Source organism: Thunnus maccoyii, chromosome 15, assembly GCF_910596095.1.
Source record: "Thunnus maccoyii chromosome 15, fThuMac1.1, whole genome shotgun sequence".
NCBI lineage: Eukaryota > Metazoa > Chordata > Actinopteri > Scombriformes > Scombridae > Thunnus > Thunnus maccoyii.
In genome coordinates, this window is record NC_056547.1 from 21,067,648 (window position 1) to 21,087,549 (window position 19,902).

Consider the following 19,902-nt stretch of genomic DNA (forward strand, 5'->3'; position numbering starts at 1 on the left):
TCAGAGTTTTGGGCTGACCCGTTATCTTTAAAACATTTGTCTTGAGGGCCGTTTAATAGTCTTAGGGTCGTTAATGGGAACTTGCCATTGGAAAGTGTGCCCTGACAACTCCATTAGCCTTTCACTTGTTTGTTCCTAAACACACATATTTTTAGTTAGCAATTTGCCTAATCGCCCGTAAACAATCATTGTCCCGTCCCTCAGGAGGGTTGGACCCTGCACAGTGTTTGAACAGTTATTGTTATGGCTTTGCTCCAAAAACAAAAAAATGCTCAATTATCCAATCAGCACTTTACTCTCGTTCTTCTGTTTTTATCCTTTTTCTAACAGCATGCGTACATGCCCTCCCCCATCTCCTACTCCCCCTTCACCACATCGCATTCAGTACTGCATTACACTTGCAAATAATCACATTATTACCAAAGACACTCTCTGATAAACGGAGCATGTGTGCATGTCAATGAGTTGGTGCATAAACAGCGCGTTATTATTTTAATGAAGATCTGTCACTGTTGTCAACGTTGCTAAAGTGTGTATGTGTCTTTTTGCAAACTGCCTTTAATTTGCCACAACAGTGCCACTGGGGCCAGTGACACAATAATTGAATGAGATAGAAATAATGAATTAATATAAATGCATTAAAAAGATCCTTCTGTGGGGGGAAAAAATATTTTTTAACAGCTTGATTAGTCAGGGCTAATTTGATTGAAGGGAAACTGTGGGTTGAAGGGAAACTGTGGGTTATGGCAATTAATATTAACAGTCAGACAACTTTCACAGAATTATTTTTAAAGTTTTTTGCTGCAGTATGCAGGACCGGTGACGCCCCCGATTAATCACCCATCACACAGCCACAATGCTAATGAGCAAAAAGCCGGCTCAATCTAATTTCTGCTTCAGTCATGTTATGAAGTTAGAGCAGTGACACATGAGAAAGAAACGACGTGTAATGGTTGATGAAATGGTGGCTTAAGAACTATAAACGAGTTGTGACAACTCATTTGCCACTAATTATCCTGCAGAAATAGATGTGGTTCATTTGAAGTACACAAGTCTTTATGATGTTGTACATAAGTTATAGACACTTTTATTTAGCACAAAAAGATAAACTAAAGCTGTTTACAAGATTCACATCACTATTTCCAAACCCTTGATTTCATTCAAGCTACAACACGATGACATTTAGAAGAATATATTTATATAAATACTTAAAAAATGAATTTGCTCACTGGGTTAGAGAACTCAAGTGTTTTTTTATGCTTTTACTGTTTAGTGAACTTTCAATGTTAATGCCTGTGCTGTAGCTTTGTTGTCTTGTTTGCTTTGGGAATCTTGTGCAATGCAGTAATAGTTTCATCATGGGTACAATTTTAACAAAACTAGGACAAATGACAAAGCATGTTCTGGACCCTGAAAATGTTACTTGGTCTGTTATGAGTACTGTATACATGAAAAACCTCAAAAAAAATTAAATGCTCCATCTCCGACTCTGTAGTGGGTATGGTCCAACTTTTTCTCCTGATACCAAATCTGAATCTAAACCTGTACCAAATCGAAGATCTGAACTTCACTGTGTGAATACCTCAGTGGAGGTATGAACTATGTAACAATAACAAATGCCTTTGTTGCATGTCATTCTGTCTATATTTTCTACTCTTTGTTAAAGCAACAGCACTGTGATAAGCACATGAACTGAAGGGAACATTCAGCTTCAACTATAATTTTGAGTATCATGATGTTGGTAAAACTGTTGGTCAGAGGTTAGTGTTGTGTAGGCACACCTGTGAAATAAATCTAACTGTATCAGATGATTGAGGGTTTTTTTTTCCCTATTTGATGTATATAATTCAGAACCAGCATTTTTACAAGTGCATCATTGGTGAAAAGGGGGAAAAAAAACAGAAAAAATTGCTTGAGTTAAATCCATTGGTGTGCAGTATACCTAGTTTCTGTGGCACTGGGTGTGTTTGGGGACCTTTGTCAATAATACCTCTTTATCACGAGAATCACACAAAGCTCTGAGTGTACCTGGAAGGAGCAGAGAATCAAGACCTGAAAACAACCTCTCAGATATAGAGCTGAAAGCGACGGGGGGGCTTAGGATTGAAGAGAGGAGAAAGGGAGGGTGAGAGAAAGAGTGTTGTTTTCTTCTTTGTGGTCTGCAGGCTAGATGACTATCACGTCTCAATCTCAGAATGATTCTGTGTCAGATAGGATTGTCATTGCAGTAGTTTAGGGCACATTTGTTTTTGTGCTCTTATGTGTGTTTTCTGCTTTTCTATATATTCAGAGTACGGTATGACACGTATGATATTGAGTCCATGTTTGTATGTGTGACTGTGTATATACTGTGTGTGTGTGTGTGTGGTTGACATGTCAGTGTGGCCACGTAGTTGTCTCAGGTGCACTACAGGAAATGAAAAATGAAAATGAAAAAGGAAAAAAAAAAAAAGAAATGCGAGGAGCACTTGTCATTGGAGGCGGCTGCCATTTCTGACGGGAAATTAATAATGTATTCTTGCAAATTTGCTGTGTTATTCTCGGTGGGAGGCTTGGATGGGCGCTGCTGCGGACTAGAGGAGGGGAGAATACTGATCAACTGAGGGAAAGAAGACGGAAATACACAATATAAAAAATCTACAGCAAATACATACTGTATAGTCAAATCAAGTTTATTTATAAAGCACATTTCATACGTAAGGCATAGACTCAAGATAAAAAGCAAAAAACAAATGGGATCATACATGACAAAAACATATAAGATAAGAAGGTATTACAATAAAAAGGGAATAAGATAAGCAGGTATAATCATTACTATTAAAAAGGGAATAATAATAATACTGATTTAAAAATGAGTTTTAGCTGTTAACCAGATACTTTAAACCTCACTTAAAGCTTGAAAAAAAAAAAGAGAACTCCAGAGAGTAGGACCATAATGACTCTATGTGCACACAAGTGCTTATATTATCAGCTAATCCAAACACGTGGACAATCATTGGATATATTGCACTTTCATTAGCTCCAAAATGTATCCGGCAGCCATCAGCAGCACGCAGGCGGCAGTAAAGTGCGTCCAAATCAGTTGTATAATGGACGTTTGAATAAATGGGAATGTCCATGTAAGCTAAACACCACATGGCTGAAGCTGCCTAGTTATTACTGAGGCTGTGGATTTACATTCTGCTCTTTGTCAGTTGGATATTGCTTTCCTGAGCGTGGAAGGTCAGCTCTCATAGCTTTACTAATATCCTCAGGTCCTCTTTTCATCTTCTAAGGCATTCTCTTGTCGTCGCCCCCCCCCCAATGTACATGCATGTGTGAGCGGTTTCGGTGTGTGCGTGTGTGTGTAAGAGCTCTTAAGGCCTCTGTTCAGATCAATTTCATGGCTGGCTTCATCGCGGCTCCACGTCTCTTACATACATCAGCTACACTGCAATGTAGTCGTCTGAACAACCAGCGATCGCTACACACACCAGCATAGCGCTGTCAACTTTAGCAGACTTTCATATGGTCGCACTGTTATCACACTCTGCTTCAAACATGCAGGTTCATGTTCGTTGTACCATCCAGGCTATGTTTTGACTCTATTCATTAGCAGCTCTGGTTTTAAAATCCCAAAAGGCAAGTGTCTGCTCTCGGCTTTGTTGTTTTACTTATTTCTTTTTATGTTGCTCTCCCATTCTGTCTCCCATTTCAGTTTGATGTGATCAACCCCTCAGATGACTGGAGAGGTGTTAAATATTGAGTCGTACTGTCAGAGTCTAGTTGCTCTCGGGCATAACCAGTCAAGCCTCTTCTTTACTTTCAGCTAATTCTGCTAACAAAATCTGACCTCTCAGATTTAAAGAAAGCAGCGTGAGAGGGATATGGAAAAAGCAAACAAGACAGATAAAAGGGGTTACAACATCTTATCACTCTTGCTCTAAATGGACAGATCCATTAAATATTGACACAGAGACGCCTTGTCCCAACATTTTATAGTCTCTTATGTGACATAAGAGATGACTCAGTCCAAGAGGAAAAAGGAGATCAAGGACGGGGCAAAACATGACTCTCACTTTGATATCACCATCAACACGGTCATGTAGAGAAAAGTATGGAGCTTAACCAGAACATTTGGGTTCAGATAAGACATTTTAGATCCTATAATATAAAGAAACATTGCATACGTGGTTTGAATAATTTAAGCCTTTTTCTTTCACACTTAATGTATGAATCATGATTTTGAAGGTTTTTGTTTTTGGTGCCCAAATACAATCACACCAAAACATGACTGGAACATCTAAATCTATATCTTAAGGCCTATTATTGTGCCTGATGCAAATTTTCGATCCGAATGTATGGATGATATTTTAAAAATAAAGTAATGTTAGGAGCCACTGTTTAATTCGGCACATATTTTGTAGGTAAATGTGGACTTGTTTCAGTAAAAATCTGACTTAAATGACTAGCCAGCAAGTGAACCATCACCAACCATCGTTATGTTAAACTGACTTTTTTTTTGTGGAGTTCGGTGCACTTAACAGCAAATGCTCTTCCTCTGGCCGGGGATCTCCCAGCTGCCGTGGGTGGCGACCGGAGTCGTGGGTGGGGGTGGGTCATGCCAGTAACTCCTCTACATCATCGAGCCAACATTTCAGGCCCGCCCAGAAATGGTGAGAAACAGTTTAACGCTCTAACGCCACAATTCAGTACTACATAGTTCACAGTCTTTTCGCATGTTTGCAGCAATTATTTTCCAACATGTATAATGTGTTTGAAAAGACATAGCTGATTTTCCTTTACAGAGACTTTAAAAAAGGGTAGACGTTGCCAGAAATAAACTGAGAACAGCACCACTGGAGATAAAAGGTGTCAAACGAAAGGCCAGCTGTATTAACGCCACTTCTCTGGAATCATCTTACCGGCTCCATTAGCCTGCAACCCATTGATTTAATTTCACCTCTCATGCATGGAGTGCATTCCAAGGTCATATGTTGCATTTGCCCTTGAAATATGTAACCAATTTTACAGATAGGTCATGCTGAGAAGGTTTTTCCCTTTGCTTGCACGTGTTGCCTGGAGAGAGGGAAGGAGGAGAAGGAAGTAGTCATGGGTGATTGGTTTGGTAATTTACAGCGAGGATTGCTATATGGAACAAAGTGAGTTTGAAATGCCATGTGTCATTTTCTGTGATTGCATGGTTGGAGCTGCTTTTGCTTTTTCCACACATATTCTTTACCTCTCTCTCTCTCTGTGTCTCTCTCTCTCTGTCACCCACACAAGCAGGCCCACATACTCCCTTTTAAATAATTGGCTGTTTAAAAGTCAAGGGAAGGTTTTGCGTAGTGCGTGACGTCTTTTTAAAGGCTACTAACTACGTAAACTTTGCAGCTGAAGGCTCAGAACCATCAATTGCATCAGTAAAACCTAAGCAGTGAGCCAAGAATCATGAGCGCACACCTCCTTAAATGTCTATTTTTTTTTCCTTTTCTGACCTTGACAACCAGTTCCTGCTTGTGCCTTACAAACAATAGAACAAAACATTTCTTTGTCTCGTTTATCCTTGGATCACAAGAGAAATATTCAGGCAAATGTGCTTTTCCAGCTGCCTTTGATTAAGACATCACAGTTCTTGTCCTTGCCTCTTTTTATATTTTTATCTTCTATGGCAAACTCAGATGCAAAATGAATTGAACGCAGACAGTAGGTCCTCGAGTTTCATCAAATACACTCTGGGGTAAAGTGTGTGTGTGTGTGTGTATTTTTGCATTGCAAGCAAATTAAATTACATTAAAAGAAATGTTACATCTATAGTCACTTGAAAGATTTGTACTTGCGCACCCGAAGAAGGTGCAGGATGACATTCAAACATATTCAAAAGGAGGGAAATATCTGTGATAAATGGATGATAAGATTTGTTTTTTCATTTTGGATGACTAAAGGCCCTTTTGAATTTGTTTAAAGTCACTCAAAGCCAGTCTGACAGAGGAGACAGTCTTTGGCTGCTATTTCAAGCAAAAAACATCTGATAGGATTAAACTGCTATGACTTTGAGAATTTAGTCTTCCTGTATGTGCTCTGCAAACCTTATGACATTCATGCCAGTAGAAAATGGAAAGTGATGCAGCTAGATCCACAGATATACAGAAATCGATGCATTCATAAGGCGCATACTGTATTCAGTTATTCTGCCACCAATACTCAACATGTTCCCCCAGCTATTATGCAGTGGCATTGACAACATTTCTGCTATTAATATCAGAGCACTTATTTAGCTCCAATTATGTGTATTGATGTTGTAACAAGAATCCCTGCATGCAGTGACCTATACCAGACTCCTGCTTATATTTCAACTGGATTATTTAAGTGAGACAACTGAAAGTAAGGCCTAGCTAGAATCAAATATATAATAGCCGAACAAAGAAAATATAAAACCCATAAAAGTACATAACAGCAGATCATAAATTCATCATTTTGTGCTTTCACCCAGCATCAGATGAGATTTTGTATTACCGCCTTAGGTCTGGCCATGGCTGCAAGAATCCTCTGCTCCTTTGAAACTAAACTTCAAAGCCTTCCTGAACTCTCAGACTGGACTTTAGATCAGTGTCACGCTCATTCTTCATTGTGTTTTTATCCAAGCTTTTCTCCCAAGAATTACATTCACATGCATCATAGAATAACCTATTATGCATTAGCATAAATTTGTTTTGGTTGAAAAGTAATGCCGGGATGTCAGACTTAATTTACTTGAATTTTCCACAAAGGATGCATTCTTTCAGCTTAAAGTATTCCATCCATCATCTGTACCTGCTTATCCTTTGCTGAGACCTCTCCCACTTGGCATTAAGTGAGGGGCAGGGTACATCCTGGACAGGTCAGCAGTCCATCACAGCACTTACATATATAGACTAGGGCTGTGCAGTGCGTCAGTTTTGACTGCATATGCTATTACAAAATGATTAATAATTAATTATTATAATTATTATTATATTAATAATTATTATTCTGTGCGAAGAGAAATATGTATCCACTCACATGTGTGCGAGTGGGTTGAACTGGTGTCACATCTGTAAAAATTAGCAAAAGAAACATCACCTTATTGACCCAAATATAAGACAACCTCCCCCCTTTTTCCAAGACTCATCTTTGAAAAAAGATGTGCAACTTGGATTAAATTACACTTATTGGCTTTTTACTTTCGAAACTTTTATTGTACTTACAGTAACGTAACAAGTGTAGTTGTCAACTCGGGTACATTACCTGGTTCACTCTCTCAATAAATCATAGCAAATTGCAGTAGAGACTATGTTTATTTATGTAATTTACCTAATTTATGTGCAATTTTTGTTCTCCTGTTTTAGATAACATGAGGTCATAATATAGTGTGATTGTGATTATTTTTTTCTATAAATGAATGGTGTCAAACCTAAAGAAAACACTCTCTCTGCTCTCTAAAACATTAATGAAGGATTATTCACCCATTTATTAAAGACTGATAAGATATCTATGGATGCAAAATACAATTTTGGTTCAAAATTTGGTATAGGGACTAATTGTAAAGGGATACTTGAGAGGGATCAAAAATGACCCACTCCATGCTACAGAGGGTCAGGATATCAACAGTATGTAAGAGTTAACCGTCCACTTGTGTGTGCTACTAAATTTTTCTTTGTGCTACTGAAATGTTTAGCTTGCTGGCACCAGTGTTACCACCTAATAATAAAACGTACAGCCCTGTAGACAGACAACTGTTCCACCTATGGGCAATTCAGAGTCTGCAAGTTTTTGGACCACACAAATACACCATTAACTTTGATGTCCATGTTGCTGAACTGACACAGATTCAGTATGCTGCTTCCATGCTCTGGCAGACCAGCCATGTCCTTTGTAGGATAGAGCCCCTGCAATGGGAAACGTATATGGAGTTGCCAGATGCTTCTTTTTACCTTCTTTCCACAATTATTACTTCCTCTTGTGTACAGTAACATTTTCAGAGGTTCACAATGTTGAACTTCATTCTCTGATTATAGATTCCTTCTGAAATGTAATAAGGTTTGTTAAAGTTAGGTGCCATCCTGTGGTAGTATTTAAAAAAACAAAAGAAAAAAACATCAATTTCCAATAGAATTTTTCTACAAACCAAAACTTCTGCTCAATGCTATAATAGCATAAAAAACATAAACAAAAATACTTATAATTTCAAACAATCTGCCACAGTATATTCATATGTTTGTGTCAGTGTTGGTCCAGACCAAAATGCTTTAAAAATATTAAATAAATTAACATTCATGGCTTCCAGAGATTGAATCCTACTAAATTTGGTGTTACATTTACTTAATATTTAAAGTGCCACCAACAAGTTGACATTTTTGGTTTTAGCGAAATATCCCAACAATTATTGGATAGATTTACATGAAAATCTAAATATCCATGGTCCTCAGAGGATGAATCCTACTGACTTTGGTGATCCTACTGACTTTTCCTTTGGCACCACCTATTGACTTTTTATTTTATTTTTGAGAAATGTCTCAACAACTGTTGGATGGGTTGCCATGTCATTTGGTACACACATTCATGTCCCCCTCTGAATGAATTGTAACAACTTATTTTATTATTGTTATTACGTGTTAGCATTGTCATTGTGAGCATGTTAGCATGCTGATTTTAGCATTTAGCTCAAAGCGATATTGTTCCAGAGTACATCCTCACAGTGTGGCTGCAGACTGTTAGTCTTGTTTAGAAATCAGTGGCTTATTTCTTAAACTCCAAAGTAATCATCAATGTGAAAGTCTCATGTACCAACAATGATGACATAAGAGGCTCTAACAAGGACTAGAAATACAGTATCTGTCAAAAGTTGGGGCTCATTTTCTCAATGGAAAGTGTGTCCAAACTTTTGACTGGTACTGTACATTCATTTCCATTATTACTTAAATATAGTAATAGTAATAGATAATAACCTGTTACTGGACACATGCACATAGCAATCCATGACTAGAGAAATCAAGACAGGTCACTAACCAGCTCCAATACTACCCCAAATGTTGACAAGACAACATAAGGTAAGTATGCAGAGTAGAAATCAGTTGGAATCAGTTTAATCCATTTGTTGAAACTGCACTTTGCAAGTCCCTTTGCAGTGCCTTCATAAATACCTAGAGAACGTCAAGTATCTTGTGGAGTTAATAGAAGTACAGCACTTGTGTCAACTTAAGAGCAAGACTGTCAGTGTATTCATGAAGGTTGGTTTCTTTGATCGGTGTACCTCTCAAATCCTTCTCCCTCTCTTTTTATGGTTGTAATAAAAGTAGGATTATTTTTTGTCATAATCAGTTTGAGATGGATGGTGTTAAATAATCTCCCACATTATGAGATCCATCAAGTAGATTCAGACTTCTAGATTTCACATTGTAGCCATTTATCTGATGCTCTTATCACCGGTGAGCTAGTGCAACAGTTTAATTCCTACATCGCCAATATTATCAGCAATCAACAGCCCTGGCAATGCAATAACGATAAAACAAATAGTGCCAAATTTAGAAATAAGAATGTTTAAGTGTGTGTCAGGGGGTAGATAAAACTATAACTAGATGGTAAAATCTAGCTGGGTTAGTCACACCTCAAGGGACAGGCTTCTGCAATTGGTTAAACAGGGGCACACCACTGTAAGTTGTAGTGAATTATGTCATGCTAAAGGTTAAGGGGTACTGGATACTTGCAGAGAGCCATCAAGCACTCCGAGGCAGGTTAACCTTTGCTTCTTCCTATTGATTCACCCCACCAAAGAATCCATATCGATTTGGCTTGTGGACCTCCTGGTATCAGTGACTTTTCTGCAAACAGAGCTGGGATGGATCACACACACACAAACAAGCAGAATCCAATTTTATAGCATGACATGAGTTTTTTATAGCATGACCATTAGTTTTTGTGGAACGGAAGAAAACTACGGATGAGGTGATGCTGCTCCTGTGGGAGGCAAGATGTGTGGTGCAAGCATGTGTTTTGGGCCTGACATAAGATTGATGGTGTGAGTGGTTGCCTGTGCTGATGTGTGTCAGTCTTATTTTTCTTGGCCTTATGCAACATGTACCTCACTGTGGAACTGTGACAGAAATAAATAAATAAATAAATAAATATCCTATGTATTGGTATCTTGCGTTAGCATCATCTGCTTTTTAATGTCACCTATCACTATTAACAGAACAGTCTGTATATGCGCTTGGTGTATTTAAATGCTGTAGGAGATTAAATACTTGTGATTTAGGTTCTCACTGGTCCAAAATCTCTACAGAGAGGTGTTTGTTAAATGTGGCATAATTTATTACAGCTTTTACCAATTACCCATTGTTTTTTTGTTTTTCTGTCTTTATCTTGTGGTCTAATTATTTTAATAGTTTTAAATCTACAACAACAACAAAAGCAGAAGAGCCATTAAATGCAGAAAAATTTGATGATTTAATATACTCTATGTGCACAAATTTCTTGAGTAGCCCGAGGAAGAGCATCAGGACAGAAAAGCGTTTTTTTGTGTTTGTTTTGACATTACACACTGAGCCTATTAAATTCTCTCACCTTTATGCGTTAATTAGTTGTAATTTAATATCTATTTCACTATAGTGTGGTTTGCATTTTGTCTTCTGGCTTTTTATTGTCCTTGTATTCAGTCACTTTGTAATTTTCTTTGAGTGAAGAATGAGTTTTAAAGATGCATTACATTATTTTTTTCTTGGCCATTGGAGATCAGAAGGAGCTGAAACCTGACATTGCCTTAAAAAGTTGTTAGCAAACTTCCTATTCCTAATTTCCTATTAACAATCTTGTAGATGGAGCAACATTAGCATTCAATTGATGCTGTGTTTGTGTCCACCTTATCAGTACAAGTGCTTTATGCCTCCTGAGCTGGTCAATGATCCACTATGTTCACCAGCCAGTCCTAACTTTGTCATTTGCCATTTTGGTGTTAGGAAGATAGTTTACAGTGAATTGAGCTTTTTTTTTTTTTTTTTTTTTTTTTTTTGCTGAAAACAGCTGTTGCAGCTGCTGGAAACAGGGTTGATGCAAGTAGAGTTTGCAGGCCATAACACCAAAACAATGAGCTAAAATGTGCTTAAAAGCTCTGAAATATTTTAGTGGGTTCCTCACTATGAGATACTCCTTTCACATTACACATTTGATCAATTGTAGATATAAAATATTGTGCAGCTTTAAATAAAAGATGGCATCCACAACACCCAACAACAACGGCACGTGTTGCCTGGTGACGGGAAGGAGAACACACCCAGTTCCTGCTCTCCCTTCAGAGCACCACTGAAGTATTTGGCAATTTATTAGATTAATGTTATTAGTTCTACTTAATATAAAGTGTTAGGAGGACATTTGAGAGTAATCTGTTATCCAATTTCACAGGCAGTCTAAAAACGGCTCTTGGAATCTCTAGTGTCTCAATCTGCTCCTCCCTCTTGCTCTAATCTCCTCTCCTCCAGCTGGAGCCCAGGGAGCAGGGGAGTTCCAATGCCACTCTGAGGAGGGGCTAATCTGGGCACGGGCCGCCCAGGATCTCTGCTCTGGTCCCGGGCCAGTGCTCTTGGCTAGCTCCCTGCCCCAATCATGAGGCCCGCTCTGCTGGAAGCTTGCTTTGCTAGACGGCATGGTGACGCAGTGGTGGATGGATGACTCAAAAGGAGAGATGAGGAGGTGAGGAACGGGTGGGGGGTGGCAAGGAAATAATAGAGGGATGATGAGGAAAGGCAGGATGGTGGTGTAGAAGTGAATATATTAATCTTAGGGAAAATGTGAATGATGCTGTTCACAGCAAGGTAAGTGTGAGTACTTGCAATTGAGCCACTGGAGGACATGGGCAGTCATATTAATGTATGGGGTTTGCTGTGGGGGAGAGAGACCGAGAAAAAGAAGACAAAGGTTTAGACGCAAAAAGGCTGACAGGCAACTTTGATTTTGCTGGCTGAGATGAAAACCTTTACTTCGTTTTATTGGCTAATTAATTCCATCAGCTGACCACTGAACATTACAAAGTGACATTCTTGGCTGCTGTTTGGTAAATGTGCTCTGCATGCCGATGTCAGTAGCATTTAGCATTGGCTAATGGAAGCTGCCATTGACACACTCCTATCTGTTCTTGGAATTCAAAAAATAGAGTGAACAGTTTATAAATGTAAAGAAATGATCTCGCTGTTAACTAGGCTCAGGAAGTACATGTGGAAATGGATTCTGATTGCATGAGCAGGTTTCACATCATTTCAGGAATAGCCATGCTAATAGAGTACCAGCCGATATCGGGTTATCACAGAAATGTCGGTGTCAGCATATATGTCTGCTGATCCAAACATATGTTTGAGGTCATTTGAAAACAGGGTGACTTTCCATAGTTTGTCCAACAGAGAGAACTTACAATTCTTTTTTTCTGTACTGTTAAATGTCCTGCTCAGTACTCAAATGAAAAAAAAGTTTCTATTGTGTAAAACAGAAAAAAAAACAAAACCAGGGCTGTGAGATAGTTTGTGTATGGTCAAGTAAATTGCGTCAAGTTACTTGACCATACTTACATGTACTTGATTGACAATTTTATTGAAAATATTGTTCTACACTTGTTATACTGGTAGTGTAACAAGTGTAAACTATGCATGCAGGACATTTTGCAGTTGAAAAATTAACTTGTTTCAGCCGATTATACCACCCTGCTGATTTGTCAGTTAAGATCTAGATCAGAATCAGTCAGATTAAGAAGATGTTACTGTTCACGTTGGTACAGACCATGGGGTATTTCTTTTTACCCTGCAACCATATCATTTAAAACAGAAAAGGCTTATTTCATTTAACCACTGACTGAATACTCACTAAAATCTACTTTTGAAATATAGAAAATAAATAAGAGAATGTGTGTGAAAGTAAACATAATCCTTATCTCATGGGTTGATTGTGTTATTTTAAAACAATATTTTTTTATGTTTTACTTCTCAAATCCAATATCATAACTCCAGCTTTTGATCATTATTTCACCCTCAGGATTGTATATTTTTTTCCCCAGCTATCAAAACCTGACAAGAGATCATAGAGGAATTTTTCTACTAAAATGGATGAATATGAGGTTCATTTATGAAAAGCTTTGAGGAAAATATAAAGTGGCACAGGAACTGAAACTCTATCAAATATTTGTCAGTGAAAAATGTAATCCCTGATGAAACAATGAGTGTACTTTCTTTTTACCATATCTCCTATCAGTTTCACTTAAACTAATGGGAATTTCTAATTTGTATAATTTAATAGAAAGGCATCACAGATAGCGATATAATATGCTGAATTTCTGGTGATGACTTTCTGGTTTCTCCATGGGGAAAGTGGAAAAGAGTGATAGAATTAAAAAGAACACAGGGATAAAATAAAAAAATGAAGAGTGAAGGATTACCTGGACAAAGCACTAAACAGAGAGGCAGAGAAAAGTAGAGGCTCATTGAGAGATGACAGAGAAACAGGAGGAAGAATAGGAGGTGGGGCTCAGACAGATGAGAAAACTTTCTGTGCTGTAATGAGAAGAGGACAGAACAAGGAAAAATAAAGAGGTGCAGATAGTGAGGTGTAGGGGGAGAGAAGTGGCAGGAAAAGATTGAGAATAAGAACAGGATCCCCCACTGTCTGTGTGTCTTTTTGTGATAACAGAGCAAAAGCAAGGGGGTGTGAGTGCGTGAGTGGCAGCAAAAGTATAGACTCCTTTTCAAAGAAGAGTTATAGGAATAACTTATTTTTTCCTTCCTCACCAAAAGCCTCTTACATTAAGTGTTTACTCTTAGCTTCTATAGCAAGATTCAATCCCTGGTTTTTAAAGAAAAAGTAATTACTCGCCTTCTACCTCAAAGGAAGGCTGCATAATGAACAGGATTTTCCAAATCACAAGTATGTAGCTATTATTATGAAACTGTTCTTGTGTACACACACACACACGCACACACACACACACACACACACACACACACACACACACACACACACACACACACACACACACACACACACATTTGATCAGCTTTAAATGCGTCTCTGCGAGGCAGCACTGCAGATTATGACAGGCACTGGCACTGTGATCTTGGACTGGCTAGGCAGCTGGCAAAGCTTAAAAACCTCTACAGGTGCTTGGGCAGATGCCTGTGTGTGTGTGTGTGTGTGTGTGTGTGTGTGTGTGTGTGTGTGTGTGTGTGTGTGTGTGTGTGTGTGTGTGTGTGTGTGTGTGTGTGTGTGAGAGCTTTATCAGGGTGTGAGGCAGCATGCATTTCCTGTATTACGATGAGATTGCAGCAGGCAGTCTGTAGCGAGCAAGGCTCACACATTCTGCGATATGCACACATGCTCTTTCATCATAATGTAGACTAATATGGTAATAAAAGCAAGCACTTCTCAGAAAAATGTTAGTCACGCAGAGCAAGAAAGACATGGCACTTGAGCATGTGAATGTGAGTGAATACAGCAATGATTTTAAAAAAAGTACATTATTTCTGCTTTTTGCTTAGGCGTTTTATTTATTTATTAACAGGGTTTTCACCACGAAGGCAGTTTTGCGCTTTCATCATACAATCAATAGCAAGCAACCATCTCTTGTTGTGTTCCTGAGATCAGGCAAACATGAATATCAATATGCTCCTTTACAGATGTCACTAGAGATGCTGTTCCTCATCTCTGCTTCATAAAGTACCTGTCAAAAACAATAAGCTACACACTCACAGCTTGACAAGAACTTTGTTTGCACATATTTGTACCTGAGTGAGTGTGTGTATGTCTATATATTTTATTATTTGTTTATTATTTTAATCCATAATAGAGGTTGTATTGTAATAAGCCCACCTGGGTTTTGTTTATTCTTTGTTTTATTCCAGATTTTGCAGTCAAAGTAATTGCAAAATAAAATTTATATCAACTTTTGTCTGAATGTAAGTATTGTGATGGTAATATGGTCATATTTTTTCCCCCAGACAGGTTTTTGGTCTTAACAGTAGCAAAAATAATGATGTTCTTAAATGTGTAGTGATCAGTATGAAAACGAGCTACAGGCTTAGCCCTTAGTAGTAGCAAGGCTCAAGGTTGCTCTTGAGCAGTGAAATGAACATCACTGCATTTTCAATGTGAAAATGGTCTTGGAAACCGATTTCATCAAAATTATTGACTGTGCTCCTGTCAATACGTACTTGTCTGGCAGATGGTGCTCCCTGGTCATCCTTGAAATAGACTGAATAATCCATGTGTCTCAATTGGTAGACAGCATTAATTTGAAGTCAAACCTGATGCATTTTGAAATTTCATTTAAGTCTTTATTTAACCACGATGTATTGATCCTCTGATCTTCATTTAGAAAAACAGATCAGGTCATTTCAAATCACGACTATTCTAAATAGAATAGTATAGACCTTATAGAAATATACAGTCATGTATAAAAAATGAATATCAGCAGATATATTGTTATCTGATTTTTCTCACTAAAATATTAATAGTAATATCGGCCTCAAAAATCCAGTATTGCTCAGGCATTAATAAGCAACAGACAGGTTTTGCCAAAGACGCCCAAAGTGAATTTTCTAGTTCATAACATCAAATGAGCTTTAGTCTATCTTGAACTATGCTTCAGGAGGTTGGGAGACTGTTTACGGGTTATTGGCCTGAGTATAGTTACTCGCAAAAAATGTATGAAAAGGATGTACAAAGATTTTCTGCAACTGCAGGACTGAGTCCAAAATATTTTTCTGCACTATATAATGTCCTGAAAAATTCCAATAATGGAACAAAAAAGTCAATGGCCTGTATCCTCCTTTCTGAGAACAATCCCACAATGCAATACATCCCATTTTATAGATGCAAAAACTACTATTGTGTGACTCAACACCTGCCAATGATGACGCAGAAGGACGATTCATAATTGTCCAAAATCTTGATTTCCTCCTCCCTAAAGAGTAAACTACTGAGTATCTATTATATGGGCAATTGTAAATGAGAACATGATTTAGGACACTGCTGTAGTGATCTGACTTTTAAAGACACAGCTGCGTTGAAATGAACATGCTGTCTACAAAGACCTTGTACCTCTGCTCTTGCTACTGTTACTGACACATTAGACTATCATGGGCAACAAGTCATCCTCTCCATTAAACTCATAAATTTTGTCAATATAACTGCAAATCATCCATTTGTTAAAAGTGTCATTGTGGTTCTAAAACCATGTATCTCTTGTTTATTTCATTACAATACGCAATATATTTTTTGTATAATAGAAGGTAAAACTCTGAGTCTGACATTCAGCCCAAGCCTGCAGGTCACAGCACATTCTTAATATCTATAATTGTTTTGACATTTTCTCAGCCCTATACAGCTCAGGTATCATTTACCCTTCCTTCCCTATTTTTTTTTAGACAGGTGGATATTTGGCTTTAACACTATCCGCAGATAAAGGGCAAAGGGACTGTGAAATCATCAATAATCCAGATCTAGCTGTCTGATTTTGGTCAGTAGGTTAAAAATGGCTTTTTCCTCTGAAATGTTAGCTTGTAATTTAAAATACAATGATATATTTGGTCAGCTTATTTTAAATACAGGGAACTGGCACTCTGCTGGCTACTGTTTTCCAAAAATCACAGCAGAAAGGGAAGAAGTAGAGATCATGTCATCACACTTTTGTCCAATTAAGGATACATTTACATTTCATTCCTACCATGTCCTTGCCACAGTTGGGTAACAGTAAGGTGAGTGTATTTCAATTTTCTGTTCACAACTATAGTCATTAAGAACAAGAAGACTCCTCAGTGTCTTCACATGGCCATGACAAGGTGTTGATAGGTTTCTTTTATATTCCCAAATGAATACAGAAAGAATCTGATCGGACAGAACTTAACCTGAACTACGACTGTGTTCACTCCAAATGAATCTAATTATCACATTGTCAGACATCTACTGTTGCACTTTGTGGGGGTGACAATGTATCAAAAAAAGTGTGACGATGATATACAGTATGTAGTCCGCAGGGAGAGATTCATCCAGTCCAACTGGAGGTGTAAAAGTGGTAACGTGTAGACAGAACATTAACAATAACAGAGCGAACACTGAGCATGTCATAAACTGCTATTCACAGCCTAATTGTCATTCAGAAGCAATTCGAACAGGAAACAATCTCTTATTTCAAACTTAAAGGCAAAAGTAAACCTTTCCCCAGTGAACATTTCACCTTGGTCAAAGCAACATCTGAAAATGACTATGCTCTTTAAGGCGTGATGGCAATCTAAGCCCACGTGTGACAACTGTTGATGGAACTGTCACTTTCTCTGACGTCTGTGACATTCTTAACATCCGATGACATCCATGTGCATGTGTTGAAAAGACGCAGGAGCAAATGTTCGCTGGAGAAATTACTTTTTTTTTGTGTCATCAATAGTGTCAATTTGACGCATGGATTGCACAGCAGATGGTGGTGAATATCTCAGATCCCGTGCTGAACAGTGGTTTATGCATGTGTGCATGCGTGAGTGGATGTGAGCAACTCATATATGTGAATGCACGTCTGTCCTAGATATTTCATTTGCTACACAGGTGTTGAAAAGATGTATGCTAATCACCTTGTGTACAGTAATTACCAACTGGTACCAGAGCATGCAACAAGCTCACACAGACATCATTTGCATGTTATAAGTATATACCATCCTGAATGTCTCTTAGGGACATGCAGCTACACTATTACTCAGGATATAAACACTAATAGCTGTGATTAGCTTTTCTTTGAATATACAGTAAGATCACATCATGATTATAACAGTTTCTGTTTCCTTTCATTGGCCTTCTGAGTCTTTGCAAGGAAAAGGACATATGACCATTTTTTCTGTTATGTACCAAATGCAGTTTTTACTTTAGTCCCTGCTATTAGCATGGGTTCATTTTGAAATGTGGCATTAGTTTTTCACATTATTGTCTCTTAAGATCTATTAAACTATAAAAAATTTTGTTTTGGTAGAAATAGGAAATGAAAAGAAACCACTCACTGTTTACGTACTCCCAAAGCATTATGATGCTCAAATTAGGAGTCTTCTACTTAAAGACCATCACTCTTGTGGCCTCCTCCAAAGGATGGACCATATTTCACACTGACCAGTCTAGTCTGAACTTACACATTTAGTGTTTACTATCAACTGCAGGAAAAAAAGGCAGGGTTGCAACAATGAACTGATGACGAGTATTTTTGTTAACAAAGAACGCCCATCACAATTTCCATGACATCCTCAATTTTTTTGTTTGGTCTGTCTAGCAGTCCAAAATCCAAAGATATTCAGTTAACTATCACATGAGACAAAGAAACTAGGGCCTGTTTGGCATTTTGACTTGGAAAAATGCCAAACATTCAATTATTAAAAAATAAATAAATAAATAGATTATCAAAATAGTTGTTATGTTTTCTGTTGATTTACTGATTGATTAATCAAGACTCACATTGTTATTCTGGTGTGTTTTCTGTATATGAATGCACAAAATATTATTCATGATCTGGTTGGACTCCTGTGGTCAGAAACAGCAGCTTGTTATAGATTCCCTACAGCTCATAGTCTTTTCTTGGAGCCCCTCAGCATGCCGGTGGATGGAACACCTCTGTAGAGGAAGCTCATCGTGTCAATATTCATGGACCCCTTCCTGACCGATGAACCTGCATGATGAGCTCAGCAAGAGAAATGTGAACTCCAGAGGAGAGTTGCCACATCAACTTACTGGAAAACCAATAGAGCCCCTTTGGAGAGCTAACACCTTTGATCAACAGGGTTGAACTAGGAAGCAAGGTTATGGTATGTAACCATCATTGGGGTGTGATAAATTTTTAATTCTTTCATTTCTCATATTGCACCACTGCACTGTGCAATGGGCTCAACACCAACATCTATTTTCTATGATCTCCTGCAACTGCAACCTTGTACAACTGGGCAGGCTTCACAAAAGACATATAACTTATAAATGATATACAATTATGTGTATCTGCTTGATATCTAATTTGGATTTGATAGAAAACCCTAGTAACCCCCCTCCCCCTATCAGCCAAGTATGTTGTTTTTCTTAAAATGGAAATTTTTACTCCTATTCCTGTAATGTACAAGGACATCTCACATATAGACACTGACGGAGAGCGAAAATCAGCCTGCACCCATCTGTGTGGCTTTTTGCATACTGTATACACAGTTTTGAAATCTAGTGTTTCAGTATGTAAAACACATTGAGATTGTACGTGCATATAACTGGGGGCAAATTACAATGAGTCAATAGGGGCGGCTAATGGCACAGTCAACATCACTTGGATTTATCTTTGATCTTCTGAAATATGTGTGTACTTACACTGTATCTTTCATCATCTATGCAAGGGTCAGTGCATTGATTAACCCATTACACATCATTATAACACTTTGGTTTTGTGCGATTAAGACAGCTTAGATTACATTACACACCACTGCTGCTGAATAAGACACACTTACTGCACCAAACATAGACAAGGAAATAAATGTAACAACACCCAATACCTGAAACCCGATAAATTTTTCCCTTTTCTCTGGCTCATTTAATCTTAGCTTTTCCAATGGATGAACAGTACCCATTGACCTATTTACTGTTCCATGTCCCATCACGTGTAATGGCGCCGGTCTATTGTACTCTTGATTTATGTAATCATTCTTTGAAAAGGATTTGATTGCTTTCTTCTCAAGCAATCGTCTGTTTATGCTCCTGAAATAACAAAACTGAGGCAGGTCCTCGACACATTGCATGCTGTATAACGCCATGTAAATTGCTAAACAATCTAAAAAGAAAACAAGAAAAGCTTTGTGGAGGTATGAGATTTTCACCCAACAGCCTTATTTAGCAAGAAATTGCAAATTGGTAAGAAATGATAGGGTTTGG

General features: G+C 38.0%; 1 long non-coding RNA gene across 6 annotated transcripts in view; it reads left to right on the forward strand.

Annotated features, from left to right (window-relative positions):
- LOC121912866 overlaps positions 1-19,902 on the forward strand; it is a 240,623-nt gene that overhangs the window by 32,897 nt on the left and 187,824 nt on the right. For 4 of the 6 annotated variants that reach the window (XR_006100161.1, XR_006100162.1, XR_006100165.1 and 1 more), the window contains exon 2: positions 11,472-11,682. This is a non-coding gene — a long non-coding RNA (uncharacterized LOC121912866). Of the gene's footprint in view, positions 1-11,471; positions 11,683-18,590; positions 18,804-19,902 lie in introns of all 6 variants that reach the window. The other 2 variants (XR_006100166.1, XR_006100164.1) reach the window with 1 other exon arrangement.